At 38.4% G+C, this 21,213-nt stretch overlaps 1 protein-coding gene across 1 annotated transcript in view; it reads right to left on the bottom strand.

Annotated features, from left to right (window-relative positions):
* Positions 1 to 13,365, bottom strand: part of cdh6 (cadherin 6) — a 47,958-nt gene extending 34,593 nt beyond the window's left edge. The window contains exon 1 of the mRNA XM_034314849.2: positions 13,241 to 13,365. The gene's annotated coding sequence lies outside the window, so the exon portion shown is untranslated. The remainder of the gene's footprint in view (positions 1 to 13,240) is intronic.
* Positions 13,366 to 21,213: the final 7,848 nt, after the last annotated feature.

The following is a 21,213-nucleotide window of genomic DNA, read 5'->3' as shown; positions in this document are numbered from 1 at the left end:
ATAGCGTGATCCAGAAAGCATCAAAATCCCATAAACACAAACATTCTTCAACGTGAGCTTGAAATACTGATGAGATTATTTTAACAACTGAGTGTTATAGCAGCGCTCACACTCTGGGATTTTAATTTGAAAAGATTCTCCCAGCGCTAGAACTTTATTGTCAGTCGTCTTTGGATGCAATGGCACTAAATTTCCACCAATAATGGGAATACATCACATTACGCGTTGCAAAGCCGCCGATCTCAACTCACGATGAAAGAGTTCTTTTTTAAGATGTGCACCATAGTGTGTGCAGTGACATTTTCGTTATTATATCCTATTTTTCAAGTAGATATTTTAGTGGTTGAAATAAACAACTTCCTGTTGGAACTTACAGAGATAAACATGTCAGAAAGTCTGGTATTGAATTAGTTCAGTTAGACATTTTATTGATTCTTTTAATTACATGTCTGATTCATGTTTCACACTGAGTTCTTTGTTCTTAGTTGTTACAGAGAAAATAATCCTGTCTGTTGTATTTAATTTTACCTTTCTGTTGAAGAAGGTTGACGTAATTAATGAACGTCCACAAAACCAGGTTGTAAGAAATGGGACGAGGCATTGCATCTATACTGAGAGGAGATTCTTAGATAAAAAAGTGAGTTAAGTGGAAATATCAAATGGAAAAATAAATTGGTTTAAGTCTAACCAATTAGCAAAACACATGGGTTTTACCAGCTAGTTATAATTGAACCAGCATGAAATGAGGCTTAGGAAATAGACAAGAGCTTCCAAGTGATGCGGAAGCTAAAAAATTGATAAAAGATGGCCACATACAGATTCTGCAACACAGAATTTTGTCAGCTTTTTTGCATGCCCTGTGTTTGATTATTAATAATGCATCTAAAATGCAAACCCAGTGAGATTTATTTAAAGGTCCTTTCTTGTTTTCCTGCAAAAAAAAAAATCCATAGCTCACTGGTTCAGTCCATAGTGCAAGCAGAACGTGATGAAATATTCAATCTATATTCTCAAGCCTTTGCTGCATGCTGCAGAGCAACTGTGACTGAACAGTGGCCAAGTCACAGGCTGCAAAATTCATGCACCGAGTCTGAAGCTGGAATGAATATGGAGACATGCTCATGAGCTCTGTCCACGTCCAACACCTACTCTGTCTCCTGGCATGTCCCCAGGACTGCATGCCGAATGTCGGGGACGTTTTTAAAGGTGTTTGGAACAATCAGAAGGACAGGGCGCAGTGGGTTAACAGCACACCTGCGCATCAACACGCTCCGTCAGAAGGAAGGAGGGGTCGGGTGAGAGTCTCAGACAGTCCATATGTTAAAAGTCTCGCTTTCGAGTCTGCGCTACGATTCATTAGAATTCACTGTATAGCTCTGTGGAAGAGACACAGTGAAGGATATGCACTGCAGTGTATAGTGTCCTGGATCATTCGGTCTTATAAACAAGTCCTTGCTCCGTCTGTTCTTATTTCTTTTTTAACTTATAATAAACATTTCATGTGCTGGATGGTAACTGTGAGAGCCATAGCAATGACGAAACTCAGAGCAAAAGTGAATTGATAGCCACACAAATAAAAGAATTTTATAGTGAAAAATTTTCCTCCTTTCCCAAATGAACTCGGTCAAACAAGACATGTTTGGTGTCTTGCACTGGACTTACACTTGTAATATATTTAATAATGGTAGTCTATTTCACCCAAAATCTTCTCTCTGCCTCTTCCTAGGAAAACAGCCTTGGGACTTCCTGTTATCTATAAACATTCCAGGGTTTTCCTGTTATGTACAAATAGGAGCACAACTTCACTTTGTTTCTAAACCTAAACTCTGGAATGTTCTGAGGTGGCCATTTTGTACAACCAGAATAAGTTTTGCTCAATTTAGTATCCCAACGCATGAAGGTGGAATTGTTTTTAGAAAGATGGAAGTTATGAGGATGATATTCAACCTTGAATACCAAATACACCAAATTTCTTTCAAATAAATTATTAGATTACTCAGTTTTGAATAGTCAGATGTTACAGGTATGTGCAATATATGTATAATTTTTTAATTCGTCATAAATTAATAGTGAAATAATGTAGAACTTGGTCTTGGTTCATTAACTTTTAAGTTGAATTTATAATAAGTGCTACTAAACTGTTTCATACATGTAAGTACAGGTGATAAATGTGTTATAATTTCTGTAAAATTACACAATTATTTAATATTTACCTGAAAACAGAAAGAAGAAAGCACTAAGTCTCCTCTCCAAGTACCTTGTATTTTGTCACATTAATTACTATGTACTAACGTTTCCAACTTATAAAGTTTGTATCAAGTTTTACTAGTAAGATCTTTTAAACTTAAAAATCGTTTTAAACTTAGGATTTAAAAAGATGTTCACCTTCCACTCTCACATTGTTACAAGATTTTACAGTATGGCAATTACCTACTAATTACATATATAGCAGGTAAGTATTTACTAATTTCAAGTCAATTCTGGTGAATGTTTTGCAGATTGGAAATAAAGTACATAGTGTAAAAAATGCCAAATACAGCAGGACTTAGTGTTAAATGCAATAACTGCTCAAAAATGAATGAAAGTAATGTAGAACCTGTAGAAGTTGTACTTCCTGCTTAAACTTTATAAGCTGAATATGTAAACTGAATGCTAACAGTAACATAATGCTAGTAATTACTACTAATATTTTGTCACATTAGCTACTAGGTACTAACATTTCCAACTTACAAAGTTTGCACCACTTGTAAAATCTTTATATTTACAAATTAATTTCTGAATAAATTTATTGTAGAGTAGCACTAGGTACATCTATACATACTTAGCAGTTTTCACATACACCACTAGTCAAAGAGGTTTATACATTGTATTAGGGATCACTTGCTATTGGCAACTAAATAAGAAAAATTAAACTACAAAATGTTTCAACGAGTCCCTAAATCTTTATATTTGTTAAAGTGTACTTGTCTGGTGAAGCTGTTACTGTAAAATTATAATACACTGTAAAATTATAAGTTACTTTAAGCTGAAATTTGTCTTATATGTGATATTAGCTAGTATCAACTGCAAGAGTATATGCTATGTGCTGCAAGAATCTAATTAAAATGTTACAGCTAGACATTTTTTTCCCAATTAAACATGACTCAGTTCACTTATATCTATTTATTAGTTAGATTTTCTAATTGTAGTTCTAATTTCCTGAAGTTAACCAAACATGATCACTCTGAGAACATTATTCATGAGCAAACTCCGAGCAAGACATTCTCTTGTATAGAGTTACAAAGCTAATGTAGCTAATAATGGAAATCTGCCTAACTTAATATCTTTTCTGCCTCTGTTCACTTATCCCTAATTTATTACTTAGATTTTCCAATTCTAGTGTATTTAACTGCTAATTGTTTGAAGTTTAATCAAAAATAATAATACGCAGAGTTCCAAATCTAGACACACGGGTGTGCATGGTTGATTCTTGATGAACTTTTACAATTTTTTTAGCAAGTCTGCATCTTCACAACGCTGCGCTTCATTCAAAAGCCTTCAGGCTGACACTACATGAGCCCTGGTTAATTTTCAACAAAGAAGGTCCTGCTGATTTCTATGCATTCCTCAGAGGTAGTGAAATTCCTTTTGGCCTGGCCACGAATCATCAGTGGAGTGTGTTTACAGCAAGGCAGCTGGACGCAGTGTGAGACCTAAGCTCCTTTTCAGGAAGAATGCACATTTTGTGGTTATGTAACTGTGTATACAGTCAGGTCCAAAAATATTTGGACATTGACAAAGTTACAAAGTTAATGTTAATTTAGCTGTTTACAACAGTATATTAGAGTTGAAATTAAATAATGAATCTGAGGTCAAGATGCAGACTTTCAGATTCAATTTGGAGGAATTTACATCCAAATCGGGTGAACAGTGTATGTGCCCCACCCCCCTCTTTTTAAGGAACTAATTGGACAAACTAACAATCACAAATTAAATTGTCATTTTTATTACTTGGTTGCAAATCATTTGCAGTCAATGACTGCCTAAACCTATAGACATCACCAGACGCTGGGTTTCTTCCCTGGTGATGCCCTGCTAGGTTTTTACTGCAGCTGTCTTCACTTCCTGTTTCCTTCATGTCAACCTTCTTGGGGTGTTTTGTCTTCAGTTTTACCTTCAGCAAGTGAAATGCAGCCCAACTGGAGTCAGCTCAGATGATTGACATGGTCATTACAGAACATTCCACTTCTTATCCTTAAAAAAGTCTTGGGCTGCTTTCGAAGTAAGCTTCAGGTCATCATTGTCCATCTGTACTGTGAAGCATCGTCCAGTGGGTTTTGAAGCATCTGGCTGAATGCGAGCAGGTGATAGCCCTTTACACTTCAGAATTCATCCTGCTGCTTTTCTCAGCAATCACAACATCAATAAATACAAGGGAACCAGTTCCACTGGCAGCCGTACACGCCCAAGCCATAAGACGTGGAAGAAGAGGTGGTACGCTTCAGATCATGAGCAATTGCTTCACTTCTCCATACTCTTCTCTTCACATCATTCTGCTACAAGTTGATTATTGCCTCCTCAGTCCATAGGATGTTGTTCCAGAACTGTATATGTTTTATTTTTTCAGATGTTTTTGACAAACTCTAATCTGGTCTTATTGTTTTTGAGACGTATCAATGGTTTACATCTCTGTATTGACTCTGGTGAAGACTTCTCTTGATTGTTGACTGTGACACAGATACACCTACCTCCTGGAGGATGTTCTTGATCTGGTCAACTGTTGTGAAAGGTGAAAGGGTTTTTCTTTTCTGTCATCCTCCACAACTGTTTTCCGTGGTCTTCTGGGCCTTTTGGTGTTTCCTGAGCTCACTGGTGCATTCTTTGTTTTTAAGAATGTACCAAATAGTTGGTTTGGCCACACTTAATGTTTTCTTGTCTGTCTGATGGGTTTGTTTTGATCTTTCAGCCTAATGATGGCTTGCTTCACTGGCAGCGACAGCTCTTTGGACTTGATATTGAGAGTTAACATGAACAGATTCCAAATGCAAATGTCACACTTGAAATCAACTTTTATTTGCTTACTTGCAAGTGACATACACCTAGCCACCGAGCAGTTAAGCAGCCAATTGTTCAATTAAAAAAGTGAGTGTGTGTGTGTATGTGTTTGGTTGTGGTAAATCCCCTCATAAATAAAGCTGAAATTTTAATATTCAGACTAACCTACAATGAAAATAACTCCTTACTGATTGAAACCGACAATGCCTGACAAAAATCTCCCACAGTAGAGCCAATTTTTTGATTGGCTGCTGGCAGCCTGAGCGAGAGATTAGAAACTCACTCTGAGCGCAGTTCATTCAATAAATTCAATATAAAATTCAATTTACTGAATTAAATTGAATTGACTAGCTGCGCTTGGGGAGTTGAATGTTAGTCGTGCGGATGAAAGACCAGCCTTGTTGATTTTTTAGACATCATATGATAAAGCAAATTTTTAAAAATGGTACAAACATATTTCAAGCCAGTGAAGTCATTTTCAAAATGTTTCATTCATCTTTTGTACAAGATTTGTTTAGCAATATTCCAGCACTAGCTTTAGCACCTTCTAGCACCTTTATACTTATACAGAGACCAGACTTGGCTTTAGTTTAGATACTAGCAGCTTTAATAATACTGGTTGATAGAAAGCTCCAGCTATAACAATCCCTCTGTAACTTACATTCACAGGAGAAGCTAATTTAGACAGCTAGTGTAACGGGTAGTATTCATAGTATTCATTACACTACCCAACAGACATTCACATTAAGACAAAGTTAATACAGTTATAATTCTGTTCAATATACAAAGTCATATTTCATCTTGTTCAATATTTTGTTTAATGTACAAAATAATTTCGTTATAACATTAATTGTGTTCGAAAGAGGTGGGAATGGAATGGAGAAATTGTCAATTAAATAATTGTTTTATTTTGTCGTGCTCATTACAAGGAAGCCCGAATAGGTGGTGATCGGCCAAAGAGACCTGATCCGTTAGTCTGGGATCGACCGCTTATGTCTCGACTCACTCTCTCAGGCGAGATCGCGAGAGTTTCCTCATCTGAGTAAACGTTTTCACTGAGGAAACATCACAGTATCACTCGCGATTATTTCTCCCTATTTTTCTCAGGTATCAGGTCACTAAAATGATTATAATACATTTCTAAAATGAGTTTGAATGTTAAGAGTATGTGTATGTAATTGTTGAACGAGAAAGGGTAAAGTTTCACTGAGTGTGTTAATGCGCGTATATGAGCGAAGCACATGGTGGCCGGGCCGAACACATGGCTGTGTAATGTGATTTCCCCCATGCTGTAAACTTTAACATCACGCATGTACTTTGTATTATGCTCGATATATTGTTTATTTCGTAACTGTTATGAGTTTTGTGAGAGTATGCTTAGCTGTATTAATATTTTATTTACTGTTACTGGGGAAGAGAATGTTTCAGGGAAATTTTGCATATGGTTGTAGGTTAATATTTGCAACGCAAAGGAATTATATGCACTACTGTAACCGATCTGTTGTGAATGAGTTGTTAAGTGTGTTTAATATAAGAGATCTGAGTAAACGTTCTCACTGAGGAAACATCACAGTATCACTCGCGATTATTTCTCCCTATTTTTCTCAGGGCGTTACACTAGCCAGTTATCACAAGAAATCATGGCTAGTTACCTAACTTAGCAAGGTAGCTAAATTAATGAAAAACTATCAACAGAATAGATAAAACCTCATGAAGTATACATCTAATGTGCTCCTTTCACTCCAGAAATGTGTGCCTTTTAGCATATCAATTACATTCCTGCTGAAATGAGCAAGGCTTCGCGGCAAAGCACTGCATTTCTCATTGTTTAGCTCTTTTTAAAATTTTTTTTTAAAGTATTATCTGAATCGTTGATGTTAACCCAATATCAAGGATGCACTGGTTGGTGACTTGCCAATAAAAATGAATAGAGACAATATTCTCTATTGCCATTTTCTCTGACAGTAGTGCAGCTCACAGGTTTATATTTATAACTTTTTTTTTTTTTTTTTTTAGCAAAGTGTTTGGACATGCTTTATGGGAGTTAAGCGTGTGCTAGCACCCACTTTCCCTTTTCCTGGAATAATGTTTTTTCAAATTCTTACAAAAAAAAAAAAACAAAACAAAAAAAAATAAGAAGAAAGATAACATCTTTTACCATGTCTTACCTCTTATTTTGATTTATTCCAGAATGACACAACATATTTTTTTATCCATTTATAGTTACATTTAAAGTCTACATAACAAAATGTGTTAGTTCCTGATCTCACTTACATTATAGCAGCTATAAACAAGTTAAAGTTAATAAGACAAAAAAAATCACAGCTAGACATGTTACAGAGAAAGTGCAGTGTAAACTCCTCTGTCCTGAAGATGTCAGAAAACTTAAAGTTACTTATGTTTTTGTAACTTACGGCTCTACCTCTGACACTGGAGACTCCTTCCGTAAATGTTAAATAAATGTCTCCTTATAGAAAACTTCACCATATCAATAATCGCACATGATTTTAATCCGTTTAAGTGGAGCGTCTGCTGTACAATTTCCTGTGAATGAGCTGTTACTATAGAAACGATAATGCATTAGAACGAGTGCATTATAAATATAATCCTGTGAGCTGCACTACTGTCAGACAAAATGGCAATAGAGAATATTGTCTCTATTCATTTTTATTGGCAAGTCACCAACCAGTGCATCCTTGATATTGGGTTAACGTCAACGACTCAGATAATACTGAAAAAAAAAAAACAATGAGAAATGCAGTGCTTTGCCGTGAAGCCTTGCTCATTTCAGCAGGAATGTGACTGATATGCTCAAAGGCACACATTTCTGGAGTGAAAGGAGCACACTAGATGTATTCTTCGTGATGTAATTGTGGCAAAGCTTGTGATTTTCTCTGACTTGCCGACTGCTGACGAGGCAGAAACTCTCTCTCGAGTCAGCGTGCGGCGTTTAAGAAGTGCTTATTTGCAGGAAAAAAAATGGGTGGTGGTGGGGGGACAAGAGTCGGATCGTCGCGTCCTGATTTGAAGAGGGCAGAATCAAATGTGGCACAAATACATGAGAAAAAGGGAAAAAGAAGAAAAGAACAAGAAGGATGTTCGGAGGAAATCTAAAAATATCTCTCCAGCGCAGCTCATTTAATGGATTCGCTTAGCTTTAATCTAAGTTAATCCGTATAGACTGGATAGATGTCGAGATTTTTTTTAAAACCAAGCTGAGTTGAGCTGCATGTACTGGAAGCAAAGGCGTGTCTTTTTTTTACTTATCACAGATTACTCTAGTGATGCACACAGAGAAAGCAGATGTTCCGAGTTAACAGCCAATCTCACGGCTTGGCAGCTGTTTGTGTTTATATTGCTCTGAGTGCTATATATCTAATCTGAGCTAGCTGGGGCGGGGACGTGATGTACATGCTCTGTCATCCTGTCATATATATATATGGAGAAAAATGATGTGGGGTGTCAAAATAACGTCAAATAACGTCAAATGTTCCTCTGTTGATGGCAACTGCTGTCGGAAATGTCAGTACAGCGTGCAGTTTGAGGAAAGCAAATAAGCCATCTGCATGCTAAAATGACTATTGTTTCTTTTTGCTAATCAGCCCTGGCAAATGTGAATACTTCGGAGGATTCTCGCAAAAGCTTAAGGACAACACGCTTTAATCCGCTTTAAATCAGAACCAGCACATTGCCTGAGACAGCGAGGCAGAGTCAAGGAGCGAATGAATAATAATAAGCCCCGGATCTGTTCTTTAATTCAGTGAAAAACACATGTGGAAGCTGCTCAAACGTGCACGCGGCTGCGTTTTTTTTGACTCGTGAACCGAGGGATCAGTCGGGGCGCTGTGTTTTCTAGCCTCGCCTTGATGAGATTTGAGAGTTTTCTGAGAGCGGCTCATTTGCATGTGTTTGCAACACAGTGTGTCGAGAGGCGCATTTTTAAAATATCCGCTCCCCGAGCATGCCGTCGCTCGGTCTCACAGGCGCCGAGCGCGATCGGGGCCGAATAGAGCGTGGAAAATCAGCAGGACCGAACCCGGCTCCTCCAAGAGAATGAGATTTCTACTCTCGGCGAGGGAGCAGCTCGGAGCGACCCGGGGCGACGACTTTACACCAGTGCAGGAAATTTATTAGACGGGTCTCTCAAAGGAGTGTGTCATGTCATGTTTGTTGACCGACTGTGTTTGGGGTTGGGAAAAAAAAAAAGAAAGACAGCCCCGAGACGCAGAGATGGTATGATTCATGTTGGTGTTGGGTTAAAGGGAAAGTTAAAAGTGTGTCAAAATGCAAAGCAGGAAAAATTCTCCCTGATTGACTTGCATGTTCATCTTTATAATTAACATGTTGGTTTTTTTAGTTTAAACGTTGGCTTTAGCCCTCGGCTCATCTTTCGTTGAAGAGAGTGATGCAGCGGCGCTTTAGTGTTTTAGTCTGTCCAGCATTTTCACCTCCTCACCTGTTCACTCTGCTCAAACAGATCAGCTTCCAAACTTTCAGGCTAATACCGCCATCGCGCTCGTCACTTTGTAGATCGCTAACTAGCCGAAGCGAGACTTTGCCGTAACTCGTATGGCTGCATTGCATGCTGGGTCTTTTAGTTCAGCGTTTGTTCCAATGTCTCCACTTCTTCTACGGTGGATTTCTTATTAATATAACGTTCACATTGTCCGCTATAAAATAGTGAGTGAGAAAAGAAACTCTTTTCAGACCTTTTGAAAAGTGTTTTTTTTTTTTGAGCTAACAACAAAATCTAACAATTATCGCTTCTGTTTAAACGCCATTGTAACGGCGCTAGCAATAACAACGTGATAGCAGCGTGAAACAAAACCACTGAAAATACATCAGCAACAAATACATCAGCAACCAGCAGATTAGCACCAGAAAGACTAATCACATCACAGAGATTTCAATGCAAACGTATTTAACATGTTTCAGGCTGGGGTTTTTCTTTACGAGAGACATAAAGTGGCTGTAAAGCGGGCTTGGCTTGGCATTTAGCCTCCATTACTCCTGATTGTTACAGATAAAGCTATTGAGGTGTATTATCAGGCCAGTTAACGTATTTACAGCACGTTTGGTTTGGACATCCTGAACTAATCTTGACTGTGGTTTTAATGAGCCATCTCATGTGAGATTTGGACGTTTGTGAGGATGTGAAATAAAGTTAGTTCCAAAAACAAGCTAATCCTTCTCGATGTAGATGAAAGAAGGAGAAGCGAGAGGGAGTTAGACAGTTCCTTTTGTCTACTGTCGGTTCAAGGCATGCCTCATGCTGCACAGCGAGAGACGGATTAATGACCCCCCTGAACTCCCCCAGATGGACAGAGTCTGTTCTGTGTTATTAAATCCTTTGCTGTTTTTCTGCTCAGACCTCCAGCACATCCCAAATACGCTATGTGTGAAGTCCACAATAACGTATTCCCAAAGCAATTAAACTCTGCGTTAATCACACGTCTTCCTCGATAAAAAACCTCCTTTAGCATTACTGCGATCTTTAGCTGCAGGAATTATGGAGCGACAATTTCCAAAAGAGAAGAAATAGCTAATAGTTATAGCTAGCTAATATCTCGCTAATATCTACATAACTAACACTAACCACTTCCTAATTAGCTAGCTAACTAGCATTAACCTAATCATTAGTGTAATTAACAGTTCACTAACTGCGTATAAACATGAATAGCACTACAGCATGCATTTTATAAATGATATCAAGTCAGATGATCAACTTTTCACAATGTTAATAGAAACATTCCTCATTCAACTTTCCTGCATTCACTCAAACTTTCATCAAACTGGGGGGGGGGGGGGGGGGGTTTCTGCCAACTACATATGTAAGAAATAAAACTCTCTGTGTCTTGCTGTTATAGGAAATTAATCAGTGACAGCTGGTGTTATAGAGTGGAGTTACTGTCACCATCCTGAGGTTGATTTTTTTTTGTTTTCGTTTTACAATAACGGCACGTCCCGTTTTATGTTTTATTGACATGTTTATCCGTTTATACTTCTTATCCATTTATAGCTACACTTAATGTTTTGGAACGTCCTGCATAGACTTCTAGCACATCCTGACGATAACGTACGTTCCTGATGGACGCGCGAAGCAACAGCGCTGATTAAACTCTGCGTGAAACGCCGATCTTCCTCCGTCTCCACTCGAACGATCTCGCTGAAGAATCTGGGGTTATGGCGCTAATCTCACTGCATTACTCCTCGCAGAAGGGATTACAGAGTGACAATTTCAAGAGGAGAAGAAAGATGTAATGCGGCGCTTAAGCCATCGTCCCTATTAAAAGCAAAACTGTGCAAGCGCCGCTCCGCACGCTAAACATTTCATAAAGTTGATGGATTTTCTAAATGCAAATAAGGATATTTGTATCCTGTCCCTCAGGAAAATCACTTTTCACACTCATGTGCTTCCGTCTCTCTGATGGGCGCGCTTAAGCACTTTTTTTTTTTTTTTTTTAAAGAATCCGCCAAGGCCGGCGGGTTGATTAATCCCGGAGGTACGCTTAAATCCAGCTCTAAATTAGTGCTGCAAAAATGAGAAAATTCTTTAGCCGCGAGTGTGGACTGATTAAAAGTCCTTTTCAGGTGTCAATGATTTACAAAAACTACCGAACTTAATCCTCCTTTTTTTTCTTCGAAGCCCACTCCAATGTCTCTCTGAGCTTTTTTTAAGGACCACGGCTGAGTTAAAGTGGAAGAGGAAGGTAATGACCCACAGAGCTTTTACTTCAGACAAAAGGAAAATAATTAGATAGCGGCAGGGGAGGGAAAGAGGGGGAGGCCAGAAATTAGAAAAAAAAACTCTGCAGGTAAAATAAAATGGCCGGCTTAGAAAGAGGAAAGAGGAGGGAGAGATTAAAGCCTATAGTCGCACTCGTTTATTGTGGCCTGAGATTGGGGAAAAAAAAAGGAAAAATAGCACGCATACGGGGGGGAGGAGGAAAAGCCACAAATTCACGAGTCACTGCTTTATTTTCAAGCTTAGGAAATCCCACGAGGGGGACAAAATAAGTTCGGTGCACAGTAATTAACTTTGGTGCAACCTTTGGCCGCAGAGTGCAGTCGACCCTGCAGTTTTTTTCACCTCAGCATTTCTGACGGCAGCCGTATCGCTCTCCCAGCAGACAAACAGCCTCGGTAACACCATTACAGAGAGCGATATGGCCTCAGCTTCGGCTTCTCAGCTTTAAAACAAGTTTAGATCTAACTTTATCACTGCCATATCACCGCCTCTCCTGACAGAGCCAGGAGATTTTTAGCATTAGCAAACGGAATGTTAAAGACAATAACAATAACCTCAGTGCTTATATTGGACTCTGATTGGTCGGAAGGTTGATTAATTTTCTATAACAGCAGCACTGATATTATCATTTCTATAGTAACAGCTAACAAATAAAACATTTTATTGTTGATGCAGTATAATATTTGTGGAAGGAGTCTCCAGTGTCAAGGCTTTGTAATAGTCAGTACGTTTTCAGGACTCAGGACTTTACACTTTGCAGTTTCTCGGTAACGTCACAAGCTGCGATTTGTTTTGTCTTAATAGCTTCAAGAGCAAGAAAAAACAGGCTGGTGAGAGAACGGCTGTTTATCACGTAAATGAGAACTGGAACTAAATTGTTAACATTAAATGTAGCTATAAATGGATAAAAATATGATGTGTTGTTCTTTAATAAATAGAAAAATTATAATTGTTTGTAAATTGCTGTGGAATAAGAGTAATAAAACATTTTGGGATGTGAAAATAAATAAACTTGTCACTCTATTGTTGATTGTTTTTCTAAAACAGGATGACACTGAGTGTTTTATTCCTTACATATGAGTGTTTTATGGTCTCTTACACGTTCCTGAGCACCGAGAGCTCACAAAAAACAGGCAAAAACACACGCGTCTGATCATTCACATGCAATTTCGATGTCTCACATGCGAGTGAGTGAGGAGCGAGGAGAAATTTCCGGTAATCAGCCATCACTCTGCTAGCTGTCTGTCGCACGATCGGCTTGTTAGCGTGTCTGCGGGGCGATACACTCAGTGCCGGATCTGTTAAATCAAATCTGTGGTCCGGATTAGACCGTAATCCTCGAGAACTCATTAGGAAGGAACACGTTTCAATCTTCTCCATAGGGCCTCAAATGAAACAGCTTCTAAATCCATATTGACGCCAAAGCAGCGCTGGAACAATTCTTATGATCCCACGTACCGTGTGTCTCTGCTGAAATGTAGCACACGTGATTTCCGATGCCGTGGACATCCGTTCTCTCTTCCTCCTCTTCCTCCTCATCCTCCTCGCCCTCCTTATGAGTGACGCCTCTCTTCTGCAGATGTGCCTCCCATCACAATCTCGCTGTATTTTCCACCGAGATCGACCTTTTGTCCTGCGTTTCTGCATTCCTAACCAATTGATTAGCGCTTATCTTGAGAGACGGGAAGATAATCTCTCAGGTCACAGGGAGCAGGAAACAAACTGTAAACACTGACAACACTCATTTATGATTTACAAGACTAATATGCAGTGTGAATTAAAAGAAATAATAAATCTGAGTAGACCTGTGATGTGAAATCTCAGGCTGGATAGAAGAAGAAGAAGACAATAAAGATTAGCGCTTAATAAATAAAAATTAACCAGACCTGATTAATACACAATAAAATACCGAAAACCAACTGAAAAAATGTGTAATGTACCTTTATTTTGACAGAAATGCTAGCTACTTCACCAACACTAGCATGCTAATGAACTACCTATCTGACATTAAGTAGAAATTTCACTAACACTAACAACTAGCTAATTTTGCTAACATTAGCTAGCTTACTTAGCTATTGAAGCGTTAGCTAAGTTAATTATCATGCTAATGTTGGTAAGGTAGCTAACATTAATTTCAGTTAATGTTTCAATACCCAAGCTAACTAACTAACTAATTCTAACAGATTGCTAATTATGCAATCATTATCTAGCTAGTGAACCAGCTAACTAACACTAACCACTGTCTAATTTCTCTAACATTAGCTAACTTAGCTATTGAAACAATAACTGTCAGCTTAGTTTACTACAATGGTAGTATAACTTACACTAACTACATTTCAGTTAATATTTCAATACCCAAGAAAGCTAACCATTTATTTCTAGCTAACTTCTCTGTTATTAGCTAGTGAGCTATCTAAACATAATCACTATCTAATCAAGCTAACATTAGCTAGCTAACTTAGCTATTTATATAGCTATTAGTTTTAGCCATGTCAATTACAATGCTAGACTTTGTGATGTAGCTAACACAACATTGTAGCTAACTGAAACACTTCGGCTAATGTTTCAATATGAAAGCTCGCTAACTTAGTACTTAGAACCTGCTAATTTCTCCATCCAAAATCCATTACTTAATGTAGGCAAGTTAACATAATTATTGAAACATTAACTGAAACATAATGTCAGCTAAGTCAATGGCTATGCTAGTGTTGGTTTGGTAGCTAACATTAATATTCAGTTAATGTTTCAATACGAAAGTTGGCAAACCAACTAATTCTAACAGCATGCTAATTTAAGATAAATACAGTGCTATTGTTGGTGAGGTAGATAACATCCCCAAGCTGGCTAGCTAGCTAACTAATTCTAACAGCTTGTTAATTTCTCCATTATTAACTAGCTAGTTAGCTAATGATGGCATTTAATAGGGATGATGGCTTAATGATGGCATTGGTGAAGGAGATAACGTTAAGTTTCAGTTAATGTTCCAATACACAAGCGAGCTAGATAACTAATAACAACTCTATAATTACAATTATAGAAAATGAATCGCCACCTTCTGACCAGAATCCAGAATCAAAAAGCAGCTTTTTCTATAGTTTCTATAGATTATGTAACAGTCGTTATCTTCTATCTATGAGCCCATTTTGTGTCATTTTTACATCATTCCTTTAGACATAACACATCATCTCTTTCTTCTTCTCTTCCTCGAGTGCCTAAGCTAGGATCCCATTAGCCGAGTTCAGAGCTATGCGCGCTGCACTGATCTTACTAAACACCAGGGGAATTTCCTTTGCAGGATAACTTTCCTTCTATTGCTCTCTGATAACTCGAGAGCTGTGAGTGTTTACCAGGCCGAGGCAGGCTGATTTATCTCGTGCTGCAAAGCTTCAGGAAAAAGTGAACCGAGAGATTCCCTGGTCTCCTGTCCACGCGCTGATAGGCCGGGTGAGGACAGCAAGTCTGACGTCCAGCGCTATCAGTTACGTCCCACTGATCTGCGTGTCCTTTTTTTGTCCCCCTTGAGGATTAGTGTTGTTTCTTATCTTCAGCTGAGGACTCAACATCAGACCCCGAATAACACGGGGGTTGTGAAGGGCAATGACGAAACCTCATCAGGGAATCGACTCGTATCAGAATGTAACCCAAACCCGAGTTCTTCTGCGGTTCTGCTCCAGTCAATATGACCCATTTCGGATGCTAAAAATGGGACTCGGCTCTGTTTCTCTAGTGAACACGAGACATTATATTGAAAAAAATATTTATATATTTATGTTATGAGGTTATGTTTGGGACATTTGATCCAGAGATTTTGAATAAAAGCCTTAAAAATGATTAAAAAATGTAACCTGAGCCCAAAATACGATGTTCGTTGATATTAGTGGAAATGATTTCATCTGAAATGAGTTAGCTATTAGTTAATTTTCCTCAACAGTCCCCGTGCAGGTACAAAGACAAACAGAAACAAACAATAACAATGAAACTACTACATGCCTATAATTGTGATCGTTTCAGTCAGCTTAGGACGATGCGCAAGAATAGTCAGAATTTTCACTAATGTAGCTAACAGCTGATTAATCTTAAAAAGGGGCGGAGTTAAGGTGAATACATTATCAAGATTTGTGGTTATACGTGTTACCGCGTTATCCAAACAAATCAGCTCCTCTCATTCTGTCGTAACGACACAGAATCCGATTTTTCTTACGGATTTTATGTTTAGATTTCAGTGGCAGAGATAAGCTTCTGACTGAGGGAATTTACGACAAATCTGCTTCTGGGACAGAGTGTTTATATCAGCGAATACCTCGTCTCTGTGGTGTTTCGTTGACTCTTAATTATTTGTTATGTGTAAAATGCCAAATTTCTGATTCATATTTTGCCACTGAGTTGTTATTTTTTATATTTTTTACAGATAAAATCAGCCTGTTGCATTTATTCAGTACTTGATTGAAGAAAATTTTCTTCCACTTTCCTTCTTCTTTTTGTTTCTTTCTTACCTGCATGTTAACAGTTGAGATATATAGGGTTTTTAAAGGCACTTTAAAGGCACCCGCTAGTCCATTTGTTCAGTCCAGAGTGAAAATGATCCTTTTGGCTTGTTTTCTCAATGCACATAATTAAACCCCAAAAAGCCAGAAATACAGTGACAGAAGACGTTAAACCAACCTTGAGTAAGAGTGTGTAGTAATCATAAAAATCACCCGAGCACTGAGAACACAGAGCCAACTCTAAATAAATGATTTGCTAATTATATATGAGTTTAAAACATTCTGCGTGTTTCATGATTTATTATCTCGGTTTGCTCGTCCAAATTCAAAAAACACACCACAGTGCTACAGATCTAACTCAGCTTAGCAGCTCACATGTACAAAATCAGCAAAACAAAAATCTTCGATTCACTTTCTGCAGGTGAGTCGATTCAGAGTCGAATCACTTTCTTTCTAGAGTTCCTTGCTCGCATGTGATTGGTGTGTTCTCGCCTGCCTAGGGAACCGCACCGAGCAGGAGAACACACCAGGGTCCCGTTTAAGCGGACAAACGGACGCTAACACCGCCTACGTGAAAGATCACACAGAATATATATTACAACGAGACATATGGTGCGGGTCAAATGGGCATCGATTGGTAGTGGCTAGATAGTGAGGTGTGTGTCTGTGTTGCAGTGATGCTCTTTATGCAGTGTGTTCAGGATGTTCAGGGCTTGACACACTGCACCATCCTCCACCAGCTGCCCACGGATAATGCAGCTGGCAACATTTTCGACTTCACATCCCGGCATTTAGTGCCTCTGCGCCAAACTCCCAGCGAGCTCCACCACTTTGAACTCACGCCGCATGCAGGCAGCTTCACCAGCCGCCGCATAGGCGAGCTCGGCCTATTCCTCGCAGACCGAAGTTAACTTCATAACTTTATGATATTTTCAGTGGTTTCTGCTGACTTGGTCGACTTGCTTTTGGCAGGAAATCAGTGCAGCTCAGTGCTGAAGCACATGCACTGTGATGTGCTGTCAGGAGTCAGGGGGGTCCGTGCTGCCCGAGCTCATTCAGCACGTCCAATCAGCATCGGTGGAGAGCGTGCATTTTAAGCCACAGCCCCGCTGATTCATGTCAGTGATCGATTTCTGTTTTGAGTTCTGAAGGTAAAAAGCAAGAAGAGTTAAAAAAACGAAATAACTGGAATAAACTTGTCTGAATTCAAACGTCTACAGAACCATGTGGAGGGAGCGGATCTGTCAAGAGCAACTCCAGGAATGTGATCAGAGCGTCTCAAAACTGACCCGAAGCACTTCACGTCTAACTCGAGCGGATATCCTGCTCGCTAATAAATCAATAACTTCTGCCATGATGGAGACAAATATCAGAGTGTGGATGTTTGAAGTGTCACGTTCGATTCCTCGAAGAGGCCTGTCCGCCCGCGAGCGTGTTATCGTCCGTCCTGGCGTCTGTTTACTCCGGAATACCACCGACCGCATCCCAAATGAAGCTCGGACTTTGAAGGGACTTCAAAAAGAAGCTGCGATAAGAGAGGGCTGTAATTACACTCGTCCGAGGAGACTGCTTTTCGTAAGGACAGAATCTGGATTGATGTTCGTTTTGTGGTCGATATTTTACATTAGTCTCAAAGTGAAATGAGCAGGAGATGCATCTGCTTTCCTAACAAATCTAACCTTTAATATCTGTAATATCTGCTGCTACATACTCTCAGGGGCGGAGCCAGATCCTTTACACCGACCAGATCTGTGCATGCTCTGCGTAAAAGCCTCATCAGAATACTAGAAAGCTACAAATTAGTCATAGCTAACATAACATTAGGCTACATCTTACAAAGTACACTAGCATAATGAATTTGATATCGTTAGCTAATGATAGCTAATAACATACTGAAGAAATCCAATGTCACGCCTCCGAATAATGAATGTCGTTAATGTAAAAAATTAGAAAAATGTTCGATGGCGTTTTTGTTCGTTGTGGTTAGTGGAGTCAGAATTTACGCTTCTGTGTTAGCTAGCTAAATTTGCTAGTTCCTGCACAACATCACATCATTGATAATCCTTGCTGTTGGACTACGATGAAAGAAACTTTTACATTTGCTAATGTGAAACTTCCTGTTTGATGTTAACACATTTTTCATATGTGTTTCACATGTTTTTATTTTCAGATGCGATTATTTGCACAATTCATTTATTTTCACTCATTATTTTTAACGATTCGTTTACTTTTTACTTTACTTTAACTAAACAGATGTGAAACTTTGTTTTAATTTATACTTTTTTTTTTTGAAGTGAAAAATGTTTATTTATTTAGGTATGTGATTTTACTTTTAACTGAGTAAAGAATATAGCTATTTTTACAAACTAAAAGCACGGTGAAGTTTGAAATCTGTTGCCTCCGTATTGATCCGGTATTGAATTAGATATTCAATCTGTGATATTTCCGGGATGAGTTCATCTCAGCTTGTATAGATATCTTTAAGGTGTTCATCTGCGCCTTAAATGAAAGCACGACCTCTCTGTTTCTGTAGGAGGCTCTTCAAAGGCCGCTGGATAATATTGCGCTCCAGACCAATTTACAGAGGAAAAATGAACAGCATCACAGAACAGAACCAAAACAATGGCGGCTCTTTGAGTGACTCGGCGGCCCAATAATGAAGTGTGAAATTGAACTGTCAGTGCTCTGTGATTGTGTGCCTTCTCTTGCCAGAGGGATCACATCTGGGGCTGATAAAAGCTCGGCACAATGCGGCGTCTGACACCCCGCCATCGTAAACACAACATCCTCCCAACCTCCACTTATCTACGCTGTTACGCAGGCGGCCCACAAACTCCAGCCGCTGTCATATTTAACTCGGGTAAGAGGCTCATAATTCCAAAGGAAATCTCTTACGGAAGAGTCATATATGATGATTCAGATGAGTCACATTTTGTGAATCATTGTGATTCATACTTGTTTCAGACATTGATGTTTCAGACATTTTTCACGAGTCATTTATTATTTTTATTTATTTTCACGTGATATTTACGTGATTCATTTCTTTACGTATGATTCGTTTGTGTTTGTGTTTTTTTTTACGACTGATTTTTGTAAAGTGTGATCTTATGACACAATTGATTTATTTTCCATATGCTTTGTTATTTTCAAATGATTCACTAACCATCACATGATCTTCACACGTGATTAATTTATTGTCACATGATTCATTTCGTTAGATGGTTCATTTATTTTCTTATGATTCATTTATTTTCATACGATTCACACATGACCCATTTATTTTAACATGATTTTTGCATGTGATTCATTTCTTTTCATATGACTCATTTATTTTTATATATGATATTTGTATGTGATTCATTTCTGTACACATGATTCCTTTACTGTAACGTGATGCACGTGATGCACACATTTCGATGTGATTTTCTCACATGAATAATTCTTTTCACGTTTTCTGTTGTTCACCTGGTCACATGGAAAAAATTTCTCTATAAGGAATCCTGAAGACTCTTCTTCAAACCTTAAGGAAACCAGACACTAAGCAGAGCACTGATGGAGCTGCGTTTTGCTCTTCTCATCTGCTGTCTATCACGTTGAGTCGTTCTCAACAGAAGCGACTGTTAGCACTGTTAGCACTGTGTGCGATGTGTGTCGCAGCTATTCAATCTGTTCAGCCTTGGGTAATATTTGCACACTACATGAATATTGCAACATATGACTACTGTTACATATTCATACGGAACATTATTCTCTAATTAGACCCAAATTAATGATTTGGTGAGGCACGATTAAGGCAGCGACAATGCTCGTTTCCACGCTCTTGATAGTTATTATGCCTCATAAAAACGGATGTGACTTTTGTTGTTTTATATTAGCACAATCCGTTACCTGGTGTTCTTCAGGCTTAATGATCCAGTGGCACATTGCTCTGCTGATAATAATTATTCATTTATACATTATTTAAAACTGAGGAGAAAAAAAATGTTTGAAAGATATTTGAATATCTCATTTGCACAACACTTGTTTAGTTTTTCAGATGGAGCACTTTTGTATTCAAAAGGTAACATGTTGTGCTCTTAAATGTCGGGGTTGTTCGCTTAATGATGAAACAGTTTAAAAATAAGTCTCTTTCTGGAAATGAAATGTCTGAACTGGCCAGTAGCAGTGATGTGTATAAGGAATAAAACACTTGGGGTCATGCTGGGTACGGAAAACAATCAACGATGAGGGGTTTTGATGTAATCACAGCATGTCACAACCTCTTTTATTCCTCTTATTTTACAGCAATTTGCCAACCATTACATTTTAATTATCCATTTAATTTTAATACAATACAGTTAATGTTGTCGAAACAAGTTAGTGCCTGTTACAAAGCCCTGACACTGGAGACTCCTTCCATAAATATTGAATAAACATCTTCGCCATATCATGACAAGCTAAAGAGAGAGAAAAAAGAGAGGCTGGTGAGGGAACGACTGTTTATAGCTGCTATAACTTTAATGAGAACAGGAACTAACCTGCTCCACAGATGTTCCACAACATTAAATATAACTATAAATGAACAAATAAAAGTATGACATGTCATTCTTTAACAAATAAGACACTGTAATAGTTGGTAAATTGCTGTTGTATAAGAGGAATAAGACACTTCATGTTGTGCTGTCGTGTTATTACATAACAAGTTACAAATTTAAAGTTTAAAGTCAGGTGGTCAGTATAAGCCTTGTATTCTGTATATTGTATTTATTTAAAGCATGCTTTCTAATGAATTATTCCAAACAGATGATGTGATTTTGCAAAGTCACAGTTTAAGTCACAAAGCCACCATTTTGTTTGAAAAGGAAACAAAATGTCCACTTTCACCTATATGTCCTTTCATCTTTTGGACAAATTAGAGACTGATTTCTTGGTAGTAAAATAAAGCACAGACAGAGAGAGAGAGAGAGA

Source organism: Pangasianodon hypophthalmus, chromosome 21 (assembly GCF_027358585.1).
Source record: "Pangasianodon hypophthalmus isolate fPanHyp1 chromosome 21, fPanHyp1.pri, whole genome shotgun sequence".
Lineage (NCBI taxonomy): Eukaryota > Metazoa > Chordata > Actinopteri > Siluriformes > Pangasiidae > Pangasianodon > Pangasianodon hypophthalmus.
Note: the sequence above shows the minus strand (reverse complement) of the source record. Positions and strands in the feature narration are given on the sequence as shown.